The sequence below is a fragment of the Raphanus sativus genome, chromosome 2 (genome assembly GCF_000801105.2).
Source record: "Raphanus sativus cultivar WK10039 chromosome 2, ASM80110v3, whole genome shotgun sequence".
Classification (NCBI taxonomy): domain Eukaryota; kingdom Viridiplantae; phylum Streptophyta; class Magnoliopsida; order Brassicales; family Brassicaceae; genus Raphanus; species Raphanus sativus.
The window spans coordinates 14,473,795-14,498,480 of NC_079512.1; the positions used below are offsets into that span (position 1 = coordinate 14,473,795).

Below are 24,686 nucleotides of genomic sequence, written 5' to 3' on the forward strand. Positions count from 1 at the left end.
ATAGCTCAGGAAAATTCATAGCTCGAAGAGTGGCTTCTATAAAGGACCACTTCACCGTGTCAAAAGCTTTTGCGATATCTAGCTTTATCGCTGAACGAGAAGATATTGATGGCTTATGATAATCCTTCACTAGCTCTGTAGCCAAGAGCACATTTTCAAGCAGAAGTCTCCCCTCAACAAACGCACACTGATTATACCCGACGGCCTGAGGAAGAATTGATTTGAGACGACGCGCCATGATTTTAGAGATGACCTTGTAAACCACATTGCAACAAGCTATGGGACGAAATTCACTCATCTTCTCCGCTCCTGCCGTTTTCAGCACCTACGAGAGGAGAGTAGCATTAAGACTACGAGGCAACAACCCGAATAAGAAGAAGGACTGAACAGCAATAATAAATTCCTTTTTCCCACCACTGACCAGGCTGTTTTGTAGAACTCCATGGGGAAACCATCAGGTCCAGGAGCCTTGTTTGCAGACATAGAAAAAAGAGCATCCTTAATTTCATCTGCTGTCACTGGAGCTACTAAAAAAGCTGCGTCTGCATTAGAGCAACGGTAGTCTAATACATCCTCCAGGTAGGCCCGCGTTACATCTCCATCATCCGCACTCTGCCCCTGAAGAAAGGTCTCATAGTACGTAACTGCTTCCTCCTTGATGTCCTTCATTTCAGTGAGAATCCGCCCATCACTGGTGATAAGTCTCCTAATTGCATTCCTTGCATTCCTGCTTTGGCACCCGTGATTTTTGATAAAAGAACTGCTCTTCGATCCCAGAGATATGATGCCAATGCTCCCATGCATTAGAAGCTTCCTCAAATGTTGTTGTATGCGGATTTAACATGGCATTTGTCTGTTTTGTACAAAGAACCTCATAAGCTTCCTTTACACTTGATGACAAGTCCCCAAATGATTCCCTGTTCAATCTCCTTAAATCTGATTTTAACAACTTCAGCTTCTCATGGAACCGTTTCAGAGCAGAGCGGGAATGTGTAATAGGGTCAGTAGAAAGCCAAATTCCACGAACCACTTCCAGAAACTGAGGGTGGCTTGCTACATGATTGAAAAATTTAAAAGGCTTTGGGTTTCCTGGTGCAGCAGGATGCAATTGGGACACCATTCTTAAGTGATCAGAAACTCCGCCTGCCTCAAACAGAGCATGAGACTGTGGAAAAACAGTGAACCAGCGACTATTTCCCATCACTCGATCCAGTTTTTTACTAATCGGGTTACCATCTTGACTGTTCATCCAAGTTAGCTGGGGACCAGACTGAGAGATATCAGATAAGTCACATAAAGCCACTATATCTTGGAATTCTCGTATTGCCGCTGACTCCCCTACTCCATCCGAAAATCTAGAATGCTCCATTGCTGAAAGAGTGACATTAAAATCACCTTGAATAATCCAAGGATTGATGCCACTAGCAACCTGTCTCGAAATAATTTCCATATCCCTCCACAATTCTCTTCTTTCAATCTGGCAGTTTGAAGCATAGACGAAAGAGCTAAGTACAATTTCCCCCGTTCCTTTGAACCGCACCCAGCAAGTTACCATCTGTGAGCTTACCAATACTGGCTGGACTTCGACTTCATCATCGGACCAACAAACCCAAATTCGCCCCAATCTGTGGTGACTGTAGTTGTGCAGACACTTCCAAGAAGGTGGGAAAGTAGCTGTGAAAATTTCCTCAAACTTCTCTTCCTGAACTCTAGTTTCAACCAAACAACCTAATGACAATTTCGCAGAACGAACCCAATACTTTACAGTGTTGTGTTTGCGCGGTTCATTGAAACCCCGCATATTCCATGCAAAGATTGACGTCATTGTTTCCTACGAGAGGAAGATTTTTTGGTTTGGTTTGTCACCGCTGCCTGCATCAATCCTTTTTGAGTTTACAATAACTGGCTTTGTTTTCCCCCTACCACTATGCCCAGTAACCTGACCTTGCCTTTGAGATTCTGTTTTATCCCCAATACCCACATTTTCCTCCTTATGCAAGTCTGTTCCAACCAATGAATCCACTGGAAGATGCTCCTCCTCGTCCTCCACAATTTCTCCTTCCTCTTGAACATCCTGTAGTAACTGAAATCCATTTGGAGAGACCACTGTTTCCATTACCTGCTTCTGTTTTTGAGGCGAGGCTTTGGGGCTCTGTCCTCCAATCGTAGTCCAGCTTTCAAATTCTTTTACTTAGATTGTTTATAAACAACCTCATATCCTTTGAAGTAACAACTGGAACAGCATCAGATAAGCTTGAGGTAACTGGAGATTTTTCTAACTCATTAAGAAGCTCAGTTACTACTTCCTTCCCCGAGCGCTGGTTCAAATCTGTTTCCATACTACCCACTGGAACGTCCTCCTGCGTTTTCTTCAGAATCACTATTGGACGCTCCATACGGAATCCTTCGCAGTGTGACCCCATTTGGAACATACATCACAACATGGGGGAAGCCAAGGATAGTGAACCACCACTGTTACGTCTTCACCTTCCCGTCCCTTGAAACAAATCTTCTTAGGCAGAGGCTTCTCGAGATCAACTTCGACCAAAACTCTAGCAACATCTAGCCGGACACATCGCTCCGTGTTTGGATGCAGTTTTACAAACTTCCCTGCTGTCCTGGAGAGAAAGCTCAATCCTTTCTTTGAATACAAGTACCCCGGGACGTTTGTTAAATCCACCCACAGGGGCATGGCTGAAAGATCAGGAGGAGCTTTTTCAGACTCTGGATTCCACTCGTTGAGAACAAGGGGAACCTCACCGATGTGCCAAAACTTCCGCTGGACAATCCTTCTTCGCGTCTGCTCATCTTCCACACGAAATAGAACTGTTTTCTTTCCAATAAACTGGACAACAATCTTCGAGACCCTCCCTGGCGAAGACCAGATTCTGTTCACTGTTGAATGGATTGTGCCAATGTGTGGCGCATCATTCATAAAGTGGGACAAAACACTTCCATAGAGGATCAACATCTACAATCAGGTCCTCTGGAACTGAGACATCCGCTACTCCATCTTTCACTACGAACTCTGGGATATAACGATCATCTCCCGGTAGAACCTCTCGAACCACTTCCGCATAAGAACCCAAACCTCCATTCACAGACTGCGTTGCTCCCGAACCATCTGCCTTATCCGCCGAAACCCCATCACCCTCCATAACCACCAACTGCGCAGACCCAGTCGAAACCCCAAGAACCTTGCCGCCGAGATCGGTTTCATTCTGAAACAGAGACGAAGCCCCATCGCTCGAAGAGAGAGCCTTGATTCCATCTGAGACATCCGAAATAGTCACCTGATCATCCCCCGCCTGGAACGGCGGTGGATCCATTCGGAGAGAAGCTTGTTGACACTGGAAACCTTTTGAACCCTAATCGCCGCCGGAGAGAGACTTCTCGGTTCTCACGTGTTTTTGTTTAACCTAGTATATTATTAATTACTACTAGAGATCATTATTGATGTTTTCCTAGGATTTGAAAAACAATTAGGTAGGTGTCAAAGCTATTTCTTAATCTTCAATATAAATTTCATAATTAAAATTCTAAAGAATTGTGTTATAGGGAAAAATATTTGATATATAAGTTCGTTTGGTAAAAACAAAAAAAAAACTTAATTTATGTATGACTCTTTATATAAATTAATGTAGGCGAGGAATGTGTGAGAACCAAGTAATATTCTTCTTTTTTTTCTTTTATTAACAGAACAATTTTGAATAGTTGTGTCTCTTTGCTATTTTTTTTATCAAAGTGTCTCTTTGCTATTAATAAAAAAACAAAACTTAAAAAGTTATTACTTTCCGATTTATAGCAAAACCATGCAATATTATGGCCATAATATATAGCCAACTTTGATTTAAATTGATGTCCAAGTAATACACACTAAGAGTATATCTTACATTTAAAAAATATATTATATGTTAGATCACAATATAAATCAACCTTGGATCATTTAAAGAAAGTCATATTTAATGAGATCTCTTAGTATTAATTTAAGAAAAATTCTTGGGTTCACCCTAGAGGGAACTTTTACGTTCACCCTAGAGTGAACCTTTAGGTTCACCCAACCAATAGGATTTCGTTATTTCATATTCAGTATTTTTTAAAAAGAAAATAAAATATTGTGAAGTTATATTATTTTTTTAAACTAAAAAATAAAACAAATAAAAATAATATTAATTTCAAACAAAAACACATTTAAAAAAAATTAATGCCGTCAGCCAAACACTAAACCGTAACTCTAAATCCTAAACCCTAAATCCTAGAGTTTAAGATTTACCCAAGGGTTTAGGGTTTACCCATGGGTTTAGGGTTTAGTATTTAGGGTTTAGGGTTAAGTGTTGCTAACTGTGTTAAAAATATTTTTTTAAAAACTCCAAAGATTTAAGATTTATCCAAGGGTTTACCAAGGATTTAGTGTTTATGACTTAAGGTTTAGGGTTTAGTGTTTTGTTGATGGTATTTTAAATATAAATTTTTTTTTGCGATTAATATTATATTCTATTTATTTTTATTTTAAAAACATAATAAAACTTGACAATATTTTGTTTTCTTTTTTAAAAGATACTGAATATGAAATAATGAAATCTTATTGGTCGGGTGAACCTAAAGATTCACTCTTTGGGTGAACCCAAGTATTTCTCTTAATTTAATGAGATCGCTAGTATTAAGTTTATCATATCATATGTTAAGCTAGATGGGCTTCACACTTAAAACCAAATTGGTGATAAGAGGAGTGGCCCATCTATCTTATATATTGTTAAAGATCCTTTCCAATACCCGATGCGAGACATTTGTCCCTAATACGCCCCCTCGAGATGATGCCTATTTGAGCGTCAATCTCGAAATGTTTGGGCAAGGATCGATGGGCCGACTTTGGGCTGGATCGATAATAGATCGGGTTGGACTGCGCAGATTGGGCTCTTATACTATGTTAAGCTTGATGGACTTCACACTTAAAACTAATTGATGATAAAAGGAGTGGCTCATTTATCTTATATATTGCTAAAGATCCCTTCTAATACCCGATGTGGAACCTTTGTCCCTAATATCATATACATTTATGTATGCTTGGGCATTCGGGTACCCTTTCGGATATGGATACTATCCATTCGGGTATCGGATTTTTTGGATTTTGAAAAATGGTCCCATTCGGATATTACAAAAAACCGTGTCGGGTTTGAGTCGGATCCTCCCGGATCAGGGTGGGTTCGGGTATATCCGAAGTAACCAAATTATCCGATTCGACTCAGATATTTTATATCTAAACTACTTAAATTTATCTAAAACAACTTAAAAACCCGAAAATACACAATTTGTATAGTTCGAATAGGTTATTTTAATCCGAAAAATAACCATATATATAATTTTATTTGAGCATTTTTATCTAAAACATCTATTTTATCTATAAATACCTAATATGTTTGATTCAAAATTTTTAGTTTTAGGTATTAATATTATTATTAAATATAATTTAAAATGATATTTTATATATAGCTATATATTTGGATATGTTCGGATACTCATTCGGTTCTCGGTACGGGTCAGACTCGGTTTTGGTTTTTTGGATTTTTGGAAAATGGTCCCATTCGGATATTTAGGCAGGATCCGACCGGGTCGGGTACCCTATTCTTTGGGTCGGTTTGGGCAAATACTTCGGGTATGGATATTATGCCCAGCCCTACATTTATGTTTGAATAAATATAATTTTTTCTAACAATTAGATTTGGACTTACTAATTTTTCAATTGAATCTTATGGTGCCACGTAAACCAAATTGACTTCCTAATTAAGTGACACTTAAGCAAGACTTTTTTTTTAATTAATACAAACTTAAGATTACAATTTTTTAAATATCTTTCTATTAATATATAGGGGATTAAGAGCTGTGAAAAATGTGATTGCATTTCTAAGGAAAACTCAACCGTATATAGCAGACATATTAATGTTTTCGAGTTTTTTGGAAAAATTAAAATATTTTGCATTAATTATGAAGGAACCATATTTGATTGTAATACATTGAACCAATACTTATGTAAATTTTCAATAACTACCACAAACATATTTGGCAATTTTTTTCCAATGGTCGAAATTATTGATTTGGTGACATAGTATATTATTATCTTAAATTAAACTTAATACAATAGATATTCTTCAAAATTTTGTGTCAAGCATTAAAATTCGGTGGAAGGATTAACTTGGTGGAAACGTTTCTTATTTATTTAAACAACACGAGATCTTGATCCGCGCACCCGCGCGGATACTTATTATTATTTTTTATCAGAATAAGACGATAACTCATACATTACATTTAATGTTGATATTTATTTTTGGTAAACCTTTTAAATATAGTAATAACTGATACATCATCATTAAATTAAATATATTCAAATATGACATTAAAAATTTTATTATGTTTCTATAATAATATACATGTATACATGTACATGTTGAATCCTGGGAGGAGACATTGGGATGCTGTGAAATGGATCCTAAGATACTTGCGAGGTACAAGTGACTATGGGCTTATGTTTGGTGGAGAAGTGCAGGATTCAGTAATTGGGTTCGTGGATTCAGATTATGGTGGAGACCTTGATAATAGCAGGTCAACTACGGGGTATGTATTTACTCTTACAGGAGCACCTATATGCTGGAGATCAGTACAACAAGGTATTGTAGCAATGTCAACCACTGAGGCTGAATACATGGCACTTGGAGAAGCAGCTAAGGAAGCAGTATGGGTACAAGGACTTGTATCCGAGTTGGGTGTTGATCAAGAAGCTGTTCAGCTACACTATGATAGTCAAAGCGCATTATGCTTGGCTAAGAATCAAGTGTATCATGGAATGACGAAGCACATACGTATAAGGTTTCATAAAATAAGGGAGTTAGCAGCTTCTGGAGAAGTCTTATTGGAGAAGGTGCATACGTCGGAGAATCCAGCTGACATGTTGACCAAGCCTGTTACAACGGAGAAGTTCAAGCATTGCTTGGATCTGCTCCGTGTTTGCCAATGCTAAGAAGCAATGGAGGTTCCCCCCAGAAGATAGACGGGATAAAGAGTTTTGAAGAGATTTTCCGTCAAGGTGGTGTATGTTGCATCTGTATGTCTTAAATCTCTGATGTACTAGTAAAATGTCCAACACTCGTGGGTCGGACACAGTGTTGCATTTGTGTGTCTTAATTTTCGGTTTAGGAAAATTACTATTTCTATTGGGAAAAGGAAATCGGGTTTTTTTTAGGCTGTATAAATATGGGTCTAAGGGTTTGTAAATTATTATCACATCATTAATAAGAAACCCTAAACGGGTATTTGCCTCAATACATTTTCTTCTCTATTCTTCTTCTAACCTAACGACGGCTGTTCACAACAGTCAGCAAGAGCCACAAGAAGAGCACATCCACATGTGCACCAGTAGCTGAGCCATCCTTGTTCATCAACAAGAAACCCAAAGGTAAATCTGAAACCCATGTTGAGGAGTTTAAAGATTTTTCAGATTGTTTACCTACCTTTGATGAATATGATGAAGAGCCAATTGAAAGCTTGATGATTTGTGAAAAAGATTGTGATCTTTCTCCTCTTGAAACTGAGTTTATGAATGATAATGAACAGACTATTGCTGAACTAACCTTTTTGCAACCGGAGCATCCGAGTAGTCTTGTTTTGTCTCCAAAGGTTTTTGAGGAAGAGCCACTGGACTATCCACATCAAGGGCCACGTCTTGACTCTACTGAACCCTTGGATGAACATCTAGGTCCTATCTTTGATGAGGAGGACGAACCTGGTCCAGTATTTGATGAGGAAGCTACAAGCATCACATGCATCGCTATGGAGAGTCATCTATGCTTTGATCCCGGCACATCTCCTCCCCCTTTGTCTCCTGATTTTCAAAAGCACTGTGAAAACTCTGATTTGATTAATTCTCTGCCTGACATGTTTGTCAAGATTAGTTCTCATGATGTGGCTCGTTTTGGTCTTGACAAGATGAAAGAATTTTGTGTTTCAAAATCTGTTTTTGAAAATGATACACTAAAAATGAATCCTTGCTACTGCCAAGTTAACAGTTGCAATTGTAGTACTTAAGATTCAAATCCAGAGGACCAGTCTACACTCTAGTTCTATAAGTTTCAGAATCAAGCTAAGAAGAAGATATGATTTGGTTGAAATAGGCGATAGTAAACAAGCAAAATAAACACGAGATTGATTCAATTAAACAAGAGCTAGCCTAGGGTATTTCATTGGGTGTTGAATTGGAGCCAAACAATTATTCAAGCGCGATGAAGTGCTTTCTAGAACTCGGATCACTCAGCTGGAACACTCCACTGTCGTGGTAGTGATCGCTTTGCAGATCGATCTCACCACCTAACTGTCGTTGGGATGAGGATCGATTGCAAGCTTTAGAGAACAGGTCCGATCAGTTCACTTACCACCCTAATATCTACTTTCGCTGATTAGGGATACTAAGCTCATTCAATACATGTCAAGTTATCATCCTAAGCGGTTAACTAGGTGATGAACTAGTGATCTGACATCAAGTGATCAGTTTAATGAAAGCAGTAAGAACAGTATGAATGAAGAACAGTTATGGATCGCTTATCTATGTTTAGCTCATGTCTCAACACCCTAAAAACCCTAGGCGAGCAAGGTCACTACTCGATCATGATGCACATAAACAAAGACATAAATCCTGAATAAAATTGCATAAGAACAGAGTATGAAACAATAGGGTTCAGATGATCTTCTCTATGAGAGGATGGATTCTTCTCCCTTACAAGTTGCAGATCGCAATACTCAGTGTTCTCTTGTAAAAAACTAGCGTAAGAAAAAATAGAAAATAGATAGGTGGCGTTTTATATGGAGGCGCCAATCAGAAGAAAAGAGATTAGGGCAACAAGGCTTTAATTCCCGAAATAGGAGTTTCCATATTCGTCTGGAACAATCTCCGGATCACTCCGTCTGCTTGTTCCGCTTGAGAGAGAACAGTCTCGGGACTGTTCTCTTGAGTGTTCTCCGCAGGAATGCTCCAAAAGGACTTCTTTTCATCAGGCACCTTCTCTTCTTTCTTCTGCTAACTCCAGACCTGTAAAAGGTCAAAAAGGACTAGACTGACACGAATTAGCGACTGGAAACAAATAAAAACATATATACAATGATGTGAAAAACACCATATATCAATTCCCCCAGACTTAGATCCTTGTTTGTCCTCGAACAAGGCAAGTACCAAGAACAGGGAGAAAGGTTTGAAAGCGTGGGAACTCGCTTATTCTCAGCAACCATACTCTTACCACAAATCTCTGAACCATACAAGCTGTAGATTAGGACCACACACACTTACTGAGAACCCCTTGATCGCTGTTCGAAGATCGGCTCCTTACTCTACATCTTAACCTGAAAAGGTAACACTTTCGAGACAAAACTCCTTATGTTCAATTAAGATCAGTGTGAGCTTCTTGTCACAGGCTCTACTCAGAGAGAACGGGCTAGGTATAGAACAGGCTAACTTTTATGGTGGAGTTCAAGAGTGTTTAGGGTTTACCAAGAGCGGGTGCAGGATATCGCACAAAATGGTCGTGAGAGGACGGCTCCATTGAGGTCCACAGTCCTTACTCATCTCTGCTAATCGGACTGCTCTCCGATAGATCGATCATAAGGCTGCTCTGCGCGATTCAACTTCCCCTTCAGAACACTTCACTGAAACCACCATTACTTTCTCAACCTCCCCAGTGGCATGCATCATAGATTCTTCCCCTTCTCGTCACCAGTAAATCAAAGCAAAAACATAAATTTTTTTTTTTTTTTTTTTTTTTATATATGTACTGAATTACAAAATGCTGGGGTGACGAGCAAGGAGGTAACAAGTGATGTACATGATGCCACTGGTGATTCATTCTGGACTGTTCTATCCACCTACTTCTCGTTGTTCTCCATGGTATCGGAACAGGCACCTCGGTTGTTCCCTTTCGTGTTGGAACAAGCACTCCGATTGTTCTGCCTGCTTCCACTGTGTGAGCATTGATGAGTAAGAACTGCGTCGATCCTTTCCTCTCCGACCTTTTTGCACATATCTACACATAAAGTACTAGAAAAGCAAATGCATGAGGGTGGAATTAAAGGTCAGGGTTAAAGAGCATCACAAACAAGGTCCTGATTCCCACAATAGTTTTGACTGACTCGATCCTAAAAACTGACTCGATAAAAACATAAAAATGACACAAGGACTGACTCAAAAAGCACACAAGCGAATATAGTACAATCGCTCCCCCAGACTTAGTTCACACCATCCCTGGTTGTGAAAATAAATCAGAGGAAGCTGAAACAAACCAAACAGAAGCAAATAACATGAAAAATAAATAGTTCAGATGGATAAGACAAGGGATAGAAATAGTCCTTTCGGACTCAGTTTGAATCGCCGCTACCGGAGTGACCAGCTGTCCTCCTGTTCCTCGGCAGTCTCACTCCTCCAGTCGATGTTCCTGCTTGTTCCTTGCATGGGCGCCTTGTTCTCTGCGGTGTACGCTCCTCCTGTGCTCCAATGCAGCCGCCTGTGATCGCTCTGAGTATCCTCTTCATGAGGCTGTTGTTCTTCTTCTGGGAATTAACCATCCAGCGTCTGTAGGCGTGATCATCAGTCACATCGGTGAAGTCCTCCAAGTCATACTCACCATCAGCCGGTGGAGTCACATGCTCCACATCATCCATGTCTTCATCATCGTGCTGAACCTGTGCCTTCGGATCATCGCAGAGGTGCTCTTCATCGAGTGAGAACACAATGTTCTCCAAGGATAAGATGTCTGTGAACCCAGGCATAGGGAGCTTGCAGTACAGAGGGTTCCCTTCTTTATCCTGGAACTTGTAGGTGGTCTCGTCGCGCAGGATGTGGCATGCGATCAGGTAAGGAGTATCGATGTACTCCATCTCAGAGACGACCGTGTACGAGCTGAGGTTGATGTTGAAGCGCTGGAACAATGGTGTGAGCAGACTGCCGCAACGATCCTTCTTATCATCAGTCCGAACAAGTGTGTCCTTGCGGTCAGCGAACATGGAGATGAGATGAAACCCCGGGTTGGTCTTGACTTCCTGGATCGGGGTGATGTTCTCTCTGCGCATCTCGTCCTCATGTCCCGTGTAGAGGACCTGGAGCTCTCCATTTGTGATCTTGGACGTGTACTCCTTCGCGAACAGCACATTGGACACAATCTTGGCGATGATCCGGATAGCACGGTTCCGGATCTGCGACTGATAGGCCTTGCGAGAAGTGAACTTGCCGGCTGCAATGAGATCCCAAAAGGTGTCTGCCGGTTTGAACTTCCTTTCCACTGAAACCCCCTTTGGCGTGTCTGCAATCTCGAATAGCGAGTTCAGGTCGTCGAGAGAGATGGTGCAGAACTTGCCATCAGCCATGAAGGAGAAGAAGCAGTTCTCATACGTAGGCGCATTGGGGTTCTGGTAAGTGATCTTGCATGTCGCGAGCACTTGCCTGACCAAGTCGGGGTAGAGAACCTGAGCCTGGTAGCAGAGAGGCATGATTCCCATAGCCTGCATCGTGTCGAACACCTCAGTGTCAAGGCCTAGATCGCCTAGTGTTTGCTGGTTCACGAACCGTGTGGGCAAGATCTCTGCTAGGAGGAGCTTGTTGTATATCGCTGCCGACTCCTTGTCCCATCCCTCGACGTTGAAGTCAAGGAGCATCGGATCATTAAGGTCTATGGGCGCTCCCTCAATCTTGTTCGGCCACGGGTACCCAGGTGGAGCACTCGCGGCTGGAGAAGCTGTGCTCTTGGTGGCTCTTGCGTTCCGCATCTTTGGAGGCATCTGCAAGACAAAAACGAAATCCCAATATCAGCACAGTTCGTTGGTTGTTCTAGAAACGATGGAACAATCCAATCTTCTTGTTCTACTCAAGTCCATCGATTACTAGACAACCTATACAAGCCTCAATCTCAACAGTAGAAATCGCAAAGGCAACAAATCGGTTCCTCTTCCATTGAAGATCAATCATGAATTCAATCCTAGTAGCAAGTATACTATCAAGAGCTACAACCTAGGATGAAATTGCAAAGCATAAAGGAAAGAGAGAACCCAAGAAATCACTCCCAAATCGCGATTTGCATGCGCAAAAAGGGGGGAGTTCTTGTCCGATTACCTTGATTGGAGAGATGATTCCTGCAAAACAACCCAATCTCAAGAGAATCCCAAGAGTTTAGAACCAAAATCGATGAGATAGAGAGAGAGGTGAGTTTGCGATTTTTAGGGTTCTAAGGGGGGAGATGAGCGGCGAGAGAGATGAAGTGGGGAAGTGGAATGTTTGGTTTTTTAATAGCCAATCAAAACCGCTTCCCCTTCGCTTTTTTTTTTTTTTTTATTTTTTATTATTATTATTTTTTTTGGTTCGAGAACTTACCTGGGAACAATCGGCGGAACAACCGCTGGAGTGCTCTCCTGGAGTGATCTCGAATTTTCTTGATTTTTCAACCTGCAAGTTAGTTCCTAGGAAGATAAAGACAAAGGGTCTAACCGGTGACCAAGGAATGAAGAGGAATAATGCATTCCTTAATGTTCCTAACAAATTTTACCATTCATTAGGAATAGTCATTCCTTTTCATTCCTTCTCATTCCTTTTATTGTAGAGAATTAAAGAACAAATTTATTCCTCACCAAATTTGATATGGAATAACCGTTCCTCATCATTCCCATAATTTTATTCCCATCAATTCTTTTCCTTTTTGTTCCTACTATTCCCGAGGTGGTCACCAGTTAGACCCAAAAAGAAAACAATATTTACACTCACCAGTGGGTTGCCTCCCACCAAGCGCTTGTTTTCTGTCACTAGCTTGACTTCAGTGAGCCGATTAGGCTTGAGGGGGATCGCTTAAGGGTATCTCTACACCTTCAGCGATTGTTGTGTCAGCAAGATATGGCTTGAGACGCTGACCATTGACAACAAATTCTCCTCCTCTTGTGTCCAGCAACACAACAGCTCCATAGGGGCGAACCTCCTTAATGGTGAAAGGTCCAGACCATCTAGATTTAAGCTTTCCAGGGAACAGCTTAACCCGTGAATTGAAGAGTAAAACCTGATCGTTCGGAGCAAAGCTTCTGCTGATGATCCGCTTGTCGTGGAACGCCTTGGTCTTTTCCTTGTAGATCTTAGAACTCTCATAGGCCAGATGCCTGATCTCCTCCAACTCGTGGATCTGAATGGTTCGCCTCTCCTTGGCAGGTTTGAGATCGAAGTTGAGTAGTTTGACAGCCCAAGCCGCCTTGTACTCTAGCTCAACAGGTAGGTGGCACGCCTTGCCATAGACCAGATGATATGGGGTGGTCCCTAAAGGGGTCTTGTAGGCTGTTCTGTATGCCCAGAGAGCATCGTCAAGCTTAAGGGACCAATCCTTGCGGGTGGTGTTGACAGTCTTCTGCAGGATGTTCTTGATCTCCCTATTTGAAACTTCCACTTGACCACTTGTTTGAGGATGGTAGGCGGTTGCAACCTTGTGTTTCACACCATTCTTGCTCAGCAACCCTTGGAACAACTTGTTGATAAAGTGAGTTCCACCATCGCTTATAACCACTCTAGGCACTCCAAATCTTGGGAAGATGATGGAGGTGAACATCTTGGTTACAACTCGCGCATCATTGGTTGGACTAGCAATCGCTTCTACCCACTTTGAGACATAGTCCACAGCAACTAGGATGTACTCATTCTTGTGAGAGACTGGGAAAGGTCCCATGAAATCGATCCCCCAGCAATCGAACACTTCAACTTCCAAGATGTAGTTCTGAGGCATCTCGTTTCTCTTGCTTATACTCCCCATCCTTTGGCAGGAATTACATCGGGATATGAAGGCGTGAGCATCTCTGAACATAGTGGGCCACCAAAAACCCGCTTGGAGGATCTTGGAAACAGTCTTGAAGGTGGCAAAGTGACCTGCATAAGAGGAACCATGGCAGTGGTGAAGGATCCCTGGAATATCAGCCTCTGGAACACATCTCCTGAAGATCCCATCCTTGCCTTGCCGATAGAGATACGGCTCATCCCAGAAGTAGTGCCTCGCCTCCCTTAGAAATTTCCTCTTCTCATTCCTAGTGAACCTCAAAGGCTCTTTCTCAGCTGCCAAGAAGTTGGCAATCTCAGCAAACCATGGAAGGTTCGGGTACTCCTTCTGGATCACTGCAACGAATGCTCCTTCTACGCGAGAACAGTCCTTAATGGCAGGTGACAACTGCTCCATGTTGCGCAGATCAATCGCATTGACGTACTCCATCGGTTGTTCCACATCAAGAACTGTCTCATCTGACACTTTCATCCTGGAGAGATGATCTGCCACTCCATTATCAACCCCCTTCTTGTCTCTTATCTCTAGATCAAACTCTTGGAGCAAGAGAATCCATCTTAGGAGCCGCGGTTTAGCATCCTTCTTCGTGAGCAGGTACTTGAGAGCCGCGTGGTCTGTGTGCACAATCACCTTTGATCCAACCAGATAGGATCTGAACTTCTCAAAAGCGAACACGATGGCAAGGAGCTCCTTCTCTGTGGTTGCGTATCGGCATTGAGCTTCATCTAAAGTTCTGCTTGCATAGTAGATCACGTGAAGCTTCTTGTCTTTACGCTGTCCAAGGACTGCTCCTACTGCAAAATCACTTGCATCTGTCATGATCTCAAAAGGGAGATCCCAGTCTGGAGGTTGGACAACTGGTGCACTGACTAGAGCTCCCTTGATCGTGTGGAATGCGGCTAAGCAGTCACTGTCAAAGGCAAACTGAGCTTCCTTGCAGAGCAACCGAGTGAGTGGTCTCGCGATCTTAGAGAAGTCTTGGATGAACCTCCTGTAGAAACCAGCGTGTCCCAAGAAACTCCTGATTCCCTTCACTGAAGTTGGTGGTTGCAGACTCATCATGACCTCGATCTTTGCCTTGTCCACCTCAATGCCTTTCTCGGATATCTTGTGTCCCAGAACAATCCCGTCTCTCACCATGAAGTGGCATTTCTCCCAGTTCAGCACTAAATGCTTCTCCTCGCATCGCTTCAGTACCCTGCACAAATTTGACAAACAGACATGAAAGGAGCTTCCATAGACGCTGAAATCGTCCATGAAAACCTCCATTATGTCTTCGATCAGATCAGTAAAAATCGACATCATGCATCGCTGGAAGGTCGCTGGAGCATTGCACAAGCCGAAGGGCATCCTCCTGTATGCATAAGTTCCATAAGGGCATGTGAACGTCGTCTTCTCCTGATCATCTGGGTGGATGGGGATCTGAAAGAAACCTGAATAACCATCTAAAAAGCAATAGTAGGGGTGGTTAGCCAATCTCTCAAGCATTTGATCAATAAAAGGAAGTGGGAAGTGATCCTTACGAGTCGCAGCATTCAATTTACGAAAATCAATGCACATGCGATGACCAGTAACTGTTCTAGTGGGGATCAATTCATTCTTTTCATTTGTTATAACAGTGATCCCACCTTTCTTAGGTACTACATGCACAGGACTAACCCACTTACTATCAGAGATCGCATAGATCACACCTGCTTCTAGAAGTTTCATTATCTCTTTCTTTACAACATCTTTTAGATTCGGGTTTAACCTCCTCTGATGTTCTACAGAAGTCATCGATTCATCTTCCAGGTGTATTCTATGCATGCACAGATCAGGTGAAATGCCAGGTATGTCAGCTAGAGAATAACCTAAAGCCTTACGATATTTTCTCAGCTCACACAAAAGCAGAGCAGTCTCTGCATTGTTCAGGTCAGCATTCACAATGACAGGATAAGTGGAGTTGGGTCCAAGAAATGCATACCTGAGTCCCTTGGGAAGGGATTTGAGCTCTACCTTCGGAGCTTTCAGCTCGCTCCATGAGTCATCGGTCTGAGCTGCCGGAACAGACGGGTTCTGGGGCGCGGTTGTTCCAGTCGCTGTGCTGGACTCACTGTTCTCCCCCAGACTTAGATTCGCCACCATTCTCTCAATACTCCTGGCTGAATCCAGGAATTTGGCATAGGCATCAGCATCAACACTCTCTAAGCTCTGCTCGGCTTCAGCTCTGACTAAGGCGAGCTCAAGTGGATCCTCGGTGAGAATCTCCTCGATCATTCCTTCATGCGGCTCTAGGGGATCACCATCTTCCTGGACAGTGAAGGTTTGTCCATCCAGCATCGGCTTCTTGAGCATCTGATCCATCTCAAACTTCATCACAATATCTCCAAGGTGGAGATCGATCTTCCCTTGTCGGACATCAATGATAGCTCCAACAGTGCAGAGGAATGGTCTGCCTAGGATCAGGGGATCATTGGAGTCTTCCTCGACTTCCAGAACAACGAAATCGGCAGGAACAATTGTATTCCCAACCAGAACTTGAAGATCTTCGAGGATTCCAACTGGAGACTTCACAGATCGATCAGCAAACACTAGTGACATCCTGGTAGGCTTGAAGTCCGTGTATCCAAGGCGCTTAGCCACAGTATATGGCATGAGATTTATGCTCGACCCTAGATCGACGAGTGAGCATGAGAAGAGTGTTCTGCCAATCTGAACCGAGAGAACAAATTTTCCCGGATCACCCAACTTCTTAATCCTTCTGTTCTGGAGCACCGCACTGCACTCCTTAGAGACAATCATGAACTCGCTGTCATCAGATATCTTCCCAGAGATCAATCCCTTGACGAAGCTACGCATGGATGGTATCATCTGGATCGCACTCATCAGAGGGAGCTTGACAGTTAGGTCTTCCAGCATCTTCCTGCACTTCATCTCTTCCTTATCCTTGCGCGTAGCCTTAGCTGGAACAGGGTAGGGCACTTTCGGTACATACTGACGAGCAGGAGAAGGTGCTGCAGTCGGTGGAACAACCCCAGCGGGTCGCTCTGCTTCAGGTGGAACAGTCTCAGTACGTTGTTCTGCGTCTTCCTCATCTGTGGGTACAGCCTTAGAAGGCTGATCCGACTCCTTCTGCTTCCCTTTCTCAGCCGATGTGAATCTCCTGGGGTCTAGATCAGGCAGTTGCTTTCCACTCCTCAAACCTACTGCATTGCACTCCTTGGGGTTCTTGTCTGTTTTCCCAGGGAGAGTTCCTTGCTGTCTCTTCACGTTCTCAGCAGTCTGAGCAATCTGAATATCCATCTGCCTCATATGGCTTGAGACATTGTCATACTTCACACTCAGGTCATTGAACATATGATTCATCCTGGTGTTGATGTCGTTTGTGACCTGGTTCAGTGCTTTCCCTTGGATCTGCTGTCCTTGGAGCAGCTGGCTCATCATATTGGCGAGGCTCTTCATGTCATCATGCGGAGCAGTCTGAGTCGGTTGTGGAGCTTGCTGATTAACCGGTTGTTTCTGGCTGTGGAACTGAGCATTCTGAGCTGGGTTAAGGACAAAGGTTCTTCCCTGATTTCCATAAGGCCTTTGGTATCCACTGTTCTGACCCTGGTTCCCTTGAGCTTTATCGTCTGGTTTAGGGGCATTGAACAGGTGGGGATTGTTCCTCACGTTAGGGTTCGGGTGATAGTTCTTGAACTGCCATCCTTGCCCATTCACATAACTCACTTCATGCTGATTCTCAGCCGACTGATCCACCTCTGATGTGCCTTCCGCGGTAGCTTTATCCTGTGGGGATTCTTCCATGATGAAGACCTGGTTCTGGTTACTCTTAATCAGCTGATCGACCTTGGCAGAGAGCTCATCAATCTTGCTGTTGTCGATGCTCTTCACCTTCTGAGTGCGATCAGTTTCGCGGTTATTGTCAGCTGAGCTTGAGGCCATGTTCTCAATCAACTCGAATGCACCTCGAGTGGACTGAGTCATGAAGTCTCCCTTACTGGCTGAGTTCAAAGCGTTCCTGTACTCCCAGCCTACTCCATCGTAGAACACTCCCAGCAGATAGTCTTCCTCAAAACCGTGATGTGGGCACTCTCTGCGGTAGACATTGAATCGCTCCCAAGCATCACAGAACGGCTCGTCCACCAATTGTTTGAAGGTCACGATCTTCTGTCTCAGAGCTGCTGTCTTCGATTTCGTGTAGAAGTGACTTAAGAAAGCCTCTCGGACTTGTTACCAAGTGGTGAGTGATCCGGTGGGTAGTGAATCAAGCCAGCGAGCAGCTTTCCCATCGAGAGAGAAAGGGAACAGAGTACACTTGATGTAATCGGGTGGTACTCCATTCGCTTTAGTGAAACCACACATCTTCTCAAAGTGCTCGATGTGGTCCATCGGTATCTCAGCAGGAAGCCCATTGAAGATCTTCCTTTGCACTAGACTTATCAAGGCTGGCTTGATCTCGAAGTCCTGTCTAGTGCACGGTGGAGGGGTTATGGCAGATCGCGTAGCAGGCAGATTACGCAGTAAGTTTCTCTGGCCGATCTGGACCACTTCCTCCTGTTGGTTCTGCTGGTTCGCAGCATTCAGAGCAGCTTGCTCGGCAGCAACTTGCTGCGCTTGGATCGTTTGCTGCATCTGCTGCATCTGCTGTTGCATGAGTGCAAACGCAGCAGTGAGATCATCTGGATGATCACCCATGTTGGTGTTCGTTGATCTCGGCTGTTGACGGTTCTGTCGTTCCAATCTCGCTAGTTCCTCGTTGGTAAGCTGATGCAATGGTCCTTGTGCGTTGCTCCGAGTATGTCTACTGGTCATGCACCTGGATCATCAGCTGAAACAAAGAAAATAACACGAGTTAGATATCTTAGACTAGATATGAAACCGAAAATTAGAGGTAAAAAATCTGGTCCCCAGCAACGGCGCCAAAACTTGATACACTAAAAATGAATCCTTGCTACTGCCAAGTTAACAGTTGCAATTGTAGTACTTGAGATTCAAATCCAGAGGACCAGTCTACACTCTAGTTCTATAAGTTTCAGAATCAAGCTAAGAAGAAGATATGATTTGGTTGAAATAGGCGATAGTAAACAAGCAAAATAAACACGAGATTGATTCAATTAAACAAGAGCTAGCCTAGGGTATTTCATTGGGTGTTGAATTGGAGCCAAACAATTATTCAAGCGCGATGAAGTGCTTTCTAGAACTCGGATCACTCAGCTGGAACACTCCACTGTCGTGGTAGTGATCGCTTTGCAGATCGATCTCACCACCTAACTGTCGTTGGGATGAGGATCGATTGCAAGCTTTAGAGAACAGGTCCGATCAGTTCACTTACCACCCTAATATCTACTTTCGCTGATTAGGGATACTAAGCTCATTCAATACATGTCAAGTTATCATCCTAAGCGGTTAACTAGGTGATGAACTAGTGATCTGACATCAAGTGATCAGTTTAATGAAAGCAGTAAGAACAGTATGAATGAAGAACAGTTATGGATCGCTTATCTATGTTTAGCTCATGTCTCAACACCCTAAAAACCCTAGGCGAGCAAGGTCACTACTCGATCATGATGCACATAAACAAAGACATAAATCCTGAATAAAATTGCATAAGAACAGAGTATGAAACAATAGGATACAAGTTGCAGATCGCAATACTCAGTGTTCTCTTGTAAAAAACTAGCGTAAGAAAAAATAGAAAATAGATAGGTGGCGTTTTATATGGAGGCGCCAATCAGAAGAAAAGAGATTAGGGCAACAAGGATTTAATTCCCGAAATAGGAGTTTCCATATTCGTCTGGAACAATCTCCGGATCACTCCGTCTGCTTGTTCCGCTTGAGAGAGAACAGTCTCGGGACTGTTCTCTTGAGTGTTCTCCGCAGGAATGCTCCAAAAGGACTTCTTTTCATCAGGCACCTTCTCTTCTTTCTTCTGCTAACTCCAGACCTGTAAAAGGTCAAAAAGGACTAGACTGACACGAATTAGCGACTGGAAACAAATAAAAACATATATACAATGATGTGAAAAACACCATATATCAGAAAACATAATTAATTCTTTTAAAATTTTTAAACCTGATGAACTTCTTGATCAACAATGTTTTCAATATGTCAATGGCATCAATTCTAGAATTATTTTGAGCTTTGATCAGTTCTTGGAACATAACAAAGGTTTTCATTCTCTTGAAAAGTCATTTGATCTTAGTTTGCAACAAACCGATTTATGTGCTAGAAACTCTTTTGATTCGTTTGTTTTCAAAGGAAATGACTTTGATCTGAGTTCTTCTAATCATGCACTGATCATTGATAATTTATCTGCATCCTCTTGTGCCTTGGACGAAATTTTGGTTAAGAAGTTGCTGGAACATGAATCACTTAAAACTGAAAATGATTTTTGTGGTCTTCATTCTTGTGATTATGTTTTGCAGCCTGATCTTGTGTGTTTTGAAACTGATAAAACTTGGCATCTTTTGAGTTCATCTCGTGATCAATGTGTTGTTTTGAGCCTTGATGATATTTTGGTTTACAACACATTCTTTGATAAGTCTCTTAAGTCTTTGATAAATGTTTCTCAATCTGAACTTAAGCTTGTGTGTTCAGATGTTGAGCAGGATATGCACGTTTTGAAAATGTCTAATATTGTTGCATGTCTTGAGAAAATTTTAGTCTGTAATATCTACTTTGATGAGCACCTTGAAAGGCTTAGATATGTGCTACTTGTTCTTGGAAAATATATTTTGATGTTTGATTTGAACAAGTATCTCTCTTGCACATTTGATCCTGGTCTTTTAGTGTTTGTTTTGAGTATCCAGGAAAGACAGGTTCAGCCTCTGAATAAAAGCATTGTTCGTGCCCAACAGCCTGAGTTTTGGAGAAGCATTGTTGTCCAAACCGGCTGCCTTGGAGATGCCAGCGACAGAGGTTCAGTCCACGAAGGGTATCTCGACTTTCAGAAGGTATTTTGTCATGAAACCAATTTTTCTGGAAGGCCAACTCACCAAGGATTCACTGAGGCTTGGAATCACATGAAAAGCTTTGCGGATGAAGAAGTTATGAATTTTTCAAACCGGAGGTTCTCCAGTCCAGACCAAAGGCAGCAAAGTGTTCACCACTTGAGAAACCGTTGGAGCTGCTGATTCTCAAAGAACCAAAGGTGTTTCCTCAGTCAAACCCACGTCATAACCAAAAGTACTTTGTTTTGAATGAACAGGATAAGTGATGTTAGGAGTTTTGAGGCTCCTAAGTCAAATGATAGTATAGTGTAAGTTGTTGTCGAACCAGTTCTGAGGGATTTAAAATCAGAGAGAATGCAAGTATTTTCCTAATCTAAGTGCAACCAGTGATTTGATGAATTCTAAACTAATGATTAAAGCTAATGCAAAACAGTAAAATGATATTCTTAAGCTATTGGAAAGGAGAACTCATGGGTATAGGGATTTAGACCTTGGGTGATCAGGTTTCGATCTAAGGAATGCAAATGATAAATCAAACTATTTAAGCCTAGACACAATTCTAAGCAAGCTCTATGTCTAGATGAATGCTCATTTGCTAACATATCTCAAATATCAAATGTCTTTGGTTGAATAACATGCAAGCAATCATTACTAACAAGTCTATTAGCTATCTTAGCATCTTTAACAACAAATGTCTTTGGCAAAGTACACTAAAAGCCTAGGAGAGTTGACTCAGGCATTTCATCAAACACCTGTCGGGTGAGAAATGCCTAGAGATCACCCTTTGAGTGGCCTACTCAAATGATGCATTAAGATCACTCTACTAGCAAGGAACAAGTATGATCTATACCTAAAACATCCTAGAACTAGCCTAATCACCCTTAATCACCCTAACCCATGAATCCAAAAAGTGATTACTCACTAATCTCCATGATTCCTCTTAAACCCATGATGGATTTCAGATTAATCATGTAGAGAAATAGATGAGAGATCACAAGAACAATAACAAATCAAGCCAAAAAGAGATGTTTTTCTTGAGAGAGTTTGTGTTCTTCAATAGATAAAATATATGTTTCTTCTCTTTTTATTACAAAAGTATCAATATGATCTTCAGAAAACCTAATGGTTCCATTTTGAAATGTCTAAAATGCCCTTTTAAAACATCATAATTCGGATAAGTAAATGACGTGACCCGGGTAGGAGTCGATGTCGACAACCCGAGTCAGCCAACCCGAGTCGCCTCGCCGTCCAGCTTCTTCTCCGTGCGCGCGGGTAAGGGAACCCGAGTCAGCCAACCCGAGTCGCCTCGCCGTCCAGCTTCTGCTCCATGCGCCTGGGTAAGGTATCCCGAGCACTCCAACCCGAGTCGACCAAAGGTGAGGCCTGCGCCCGTGTAAGCTATCCCGGGTCCGACTCATCCAACTTCATGTGTGGCTTGACTAAACTCCATTCTTCACCTCAATTTGGATCACAAAGTTCCCAAACATCTCCAGTCAATCCATAAGACACTCCAGCACCTGATAAAGACATATGAATGCACTATGGATCCTAAAGATGCCTAGTACCTAATCTACATGATCATTATGAACAAGAAATGATGGTTAAAACCATGAAAATATGCAAGATATCAACTCCCCCAAACTTGTCCTTTACTTGTCCTCAAGTGAACTTTCTAGGACTCATAGGGGAAGAGGTTTGAAAGTGGAGCTCATAGCCAAGAGAAACACACAAGCACTCGCTTCAACATAAGAATTCAGCACGAGCACACTCTCTCTTATTATCCTCTAGCTTCTCTAGGCCTATCTCAATTAAACATTATTCATTCACACATTCAATTCAGCCAACTCTCACATTCATTAAGCAATACAACAAGTGAGCTCTATGCAAATGGTCAATTGGTCCAAGTCATTTGGGTAAGGAAAGGCTTTTTTCATTCTAGTGATCAAGGGGTTCACAACTCATTATCTTCAAGGTTTCACTCTCAAAACAAGTAGCCTTGACATTGCACATAATATATCTAAGAAAGGGATCAACTAATGCATACAATGCTCAATCTTCATTGTTCTACCCTTTTTCAAACATACAAGCGACACAATTATTCCCCAAGTTACACCCATCTCACATCTCTCACCCAAAAATCTCAAGAACACATCCACAAACTCTTAAATCAAAGGAAAGACTTAAACTTTTAAAACACAACCTCTAAACTCATTCTCACTTGCTAGCCCCCTTTTCTTTATCTCTTTTTCGGTTTTTTTTTTTATTTGGAGGCCAAGACTTTCATAACTTTGAGCTAGAGGTTTTTACAATTCCCAATAAGACAATTAAGCACAAGAGTTCATTCATTCCCATTCAACTTTCAAGTTCCCAAGTCAAACTTTACAACACTCACCCCCACCTATGGCTAGACAATATGGTATCCAATCTAGCAAGAATGAAGACTGAGCATTGTCGTTCCCAATACTCTCAAGATTATGCACATGTAAGACTTTCCGAAAAAGGCCTCACTCAACAATCAATTAAGGCTTAAAAGGAGGAGAGGGTTTTAGGGAGTGGAGTGCCACTAGAGATTGTCAAAAAGATCGGCATAAAAGGCGCGACAATTCTAGTGTGTATATCCAAGACTTAGCACGCAAGGGACCATGAGCAAGAAATTAGGTTCATTCAGTTCATTCAAGGTTGTAGTTGGCTTAAGCTATTGAGTTTCAGGGAGAGCTTTCAAGGCACGAAGCTTACAAGGTTTGCAAGAGAGGTGCATGAACTATACAAGGCTAGACAGTGCTCTCTACAAGGCATTTTAAATCATTGCTCCCAATGCAAATGAATGCAACCTATATGCTCTAGACTGTCCTAGAAGTGCAAATGATGCAAACTAAATGATTCTTTTTGTGTTTTTGAAAATTTTAATTTTTTTTTGGTTTTTCTATGCAAATAAGAATGTAATATGGAATGCATGAGACTCAAAATCATCATAACAAACATGATCAAATGCTTGGCACCTCCCCCACACTTAAATCACACAGTCTCTGTGTGAGTGAGATACCCAATGAAATTCTAAAATGCAAAGAAAAACTGGGAGAAGGGAAGTTTCCAGTTACCTGAGACGGGAGCGAGGTGGAGGGGTCGCTGTGGGCAAGTTGCTCCCAGCTGGAGCGACTTCTCTCCCTCGCTCCATGACCTCGCTCTGATGTTTGATTTTCTGATCCACACCTGCACACAACTTCATTTTCCCATTGTTTTATGCAGTAAGATGAAAATGTAAATACTAATGCAATATATACAAGGATACTCATGGGACTTCCTCCCAAGTGAGCTTGTTTTAAGTCTCTAGCTTGACTTTGCCTCCTTTGGATCAGGCTGGAGTAGGTGCAGAAAGTGGAGTTAACACCCCATCTTCCTCAGGTGGTAGCTCACCAAGGTGATCATCAGATGGAGGGCCCATTTCTTCAATGATGAAGGCTTGTCCAAACACAGTTGGGTTCCTCATTTTCTCCTTGATGTCAAAGTGGAGGATGTTCTCCTTACCCAAATGGAGGTCAATCTTGCCTTCTTTCACATTCACAATAGCTCCTGCTGTAGCTAAGAATGGCCTTCCAAGAATCAATGGGTCTTGAGCCTCCTCACCCATTTCAAGCACCACAAAATCTGTAGATATCTCATACCCTCCAATCTTTACAGGGAGGTTCTCTAGGATGCCCACAGGGTACTTCACGATCAGCCAACACCAGAGAGAGTCTACACTTCTTGTATTGAGTGAAGCCAAGCTTCTTTGCCACAGACAAATGCATCAAGCTGACACTAGCTCCCAAATCGCCGAGACATTTCTCAAATACCATAGGTCCAAGAGCACAAGGTAGTGTGAAGCATCCTGGATCCTCTAGCTTCTCTGGAGCATCAAGCCTCTGAATGATGGCATTGCACTCATGAC

The 24,686-nt window shown here is 42.2% G+C and overlaps 1 non-coding gene across 1 annotated transcript; it reads left to right on the forward strand.

Moving 5' to 3' along the window:
- The first annotated feature begins 17,880 nt into the window (after positions 1-17,880).
- On the forward strand, positions 17,881-17,987 carry LOC130508836 (small nucleolar RNA R71). The gene has a single exon (XR_008943020.1). It is a non-coding gene; the product is annotated as a small nucleolar RNA R71 (small nucleolar RNA).
- Positions 17,988-24,686: the final 6,699 nt, after the last annotated feature.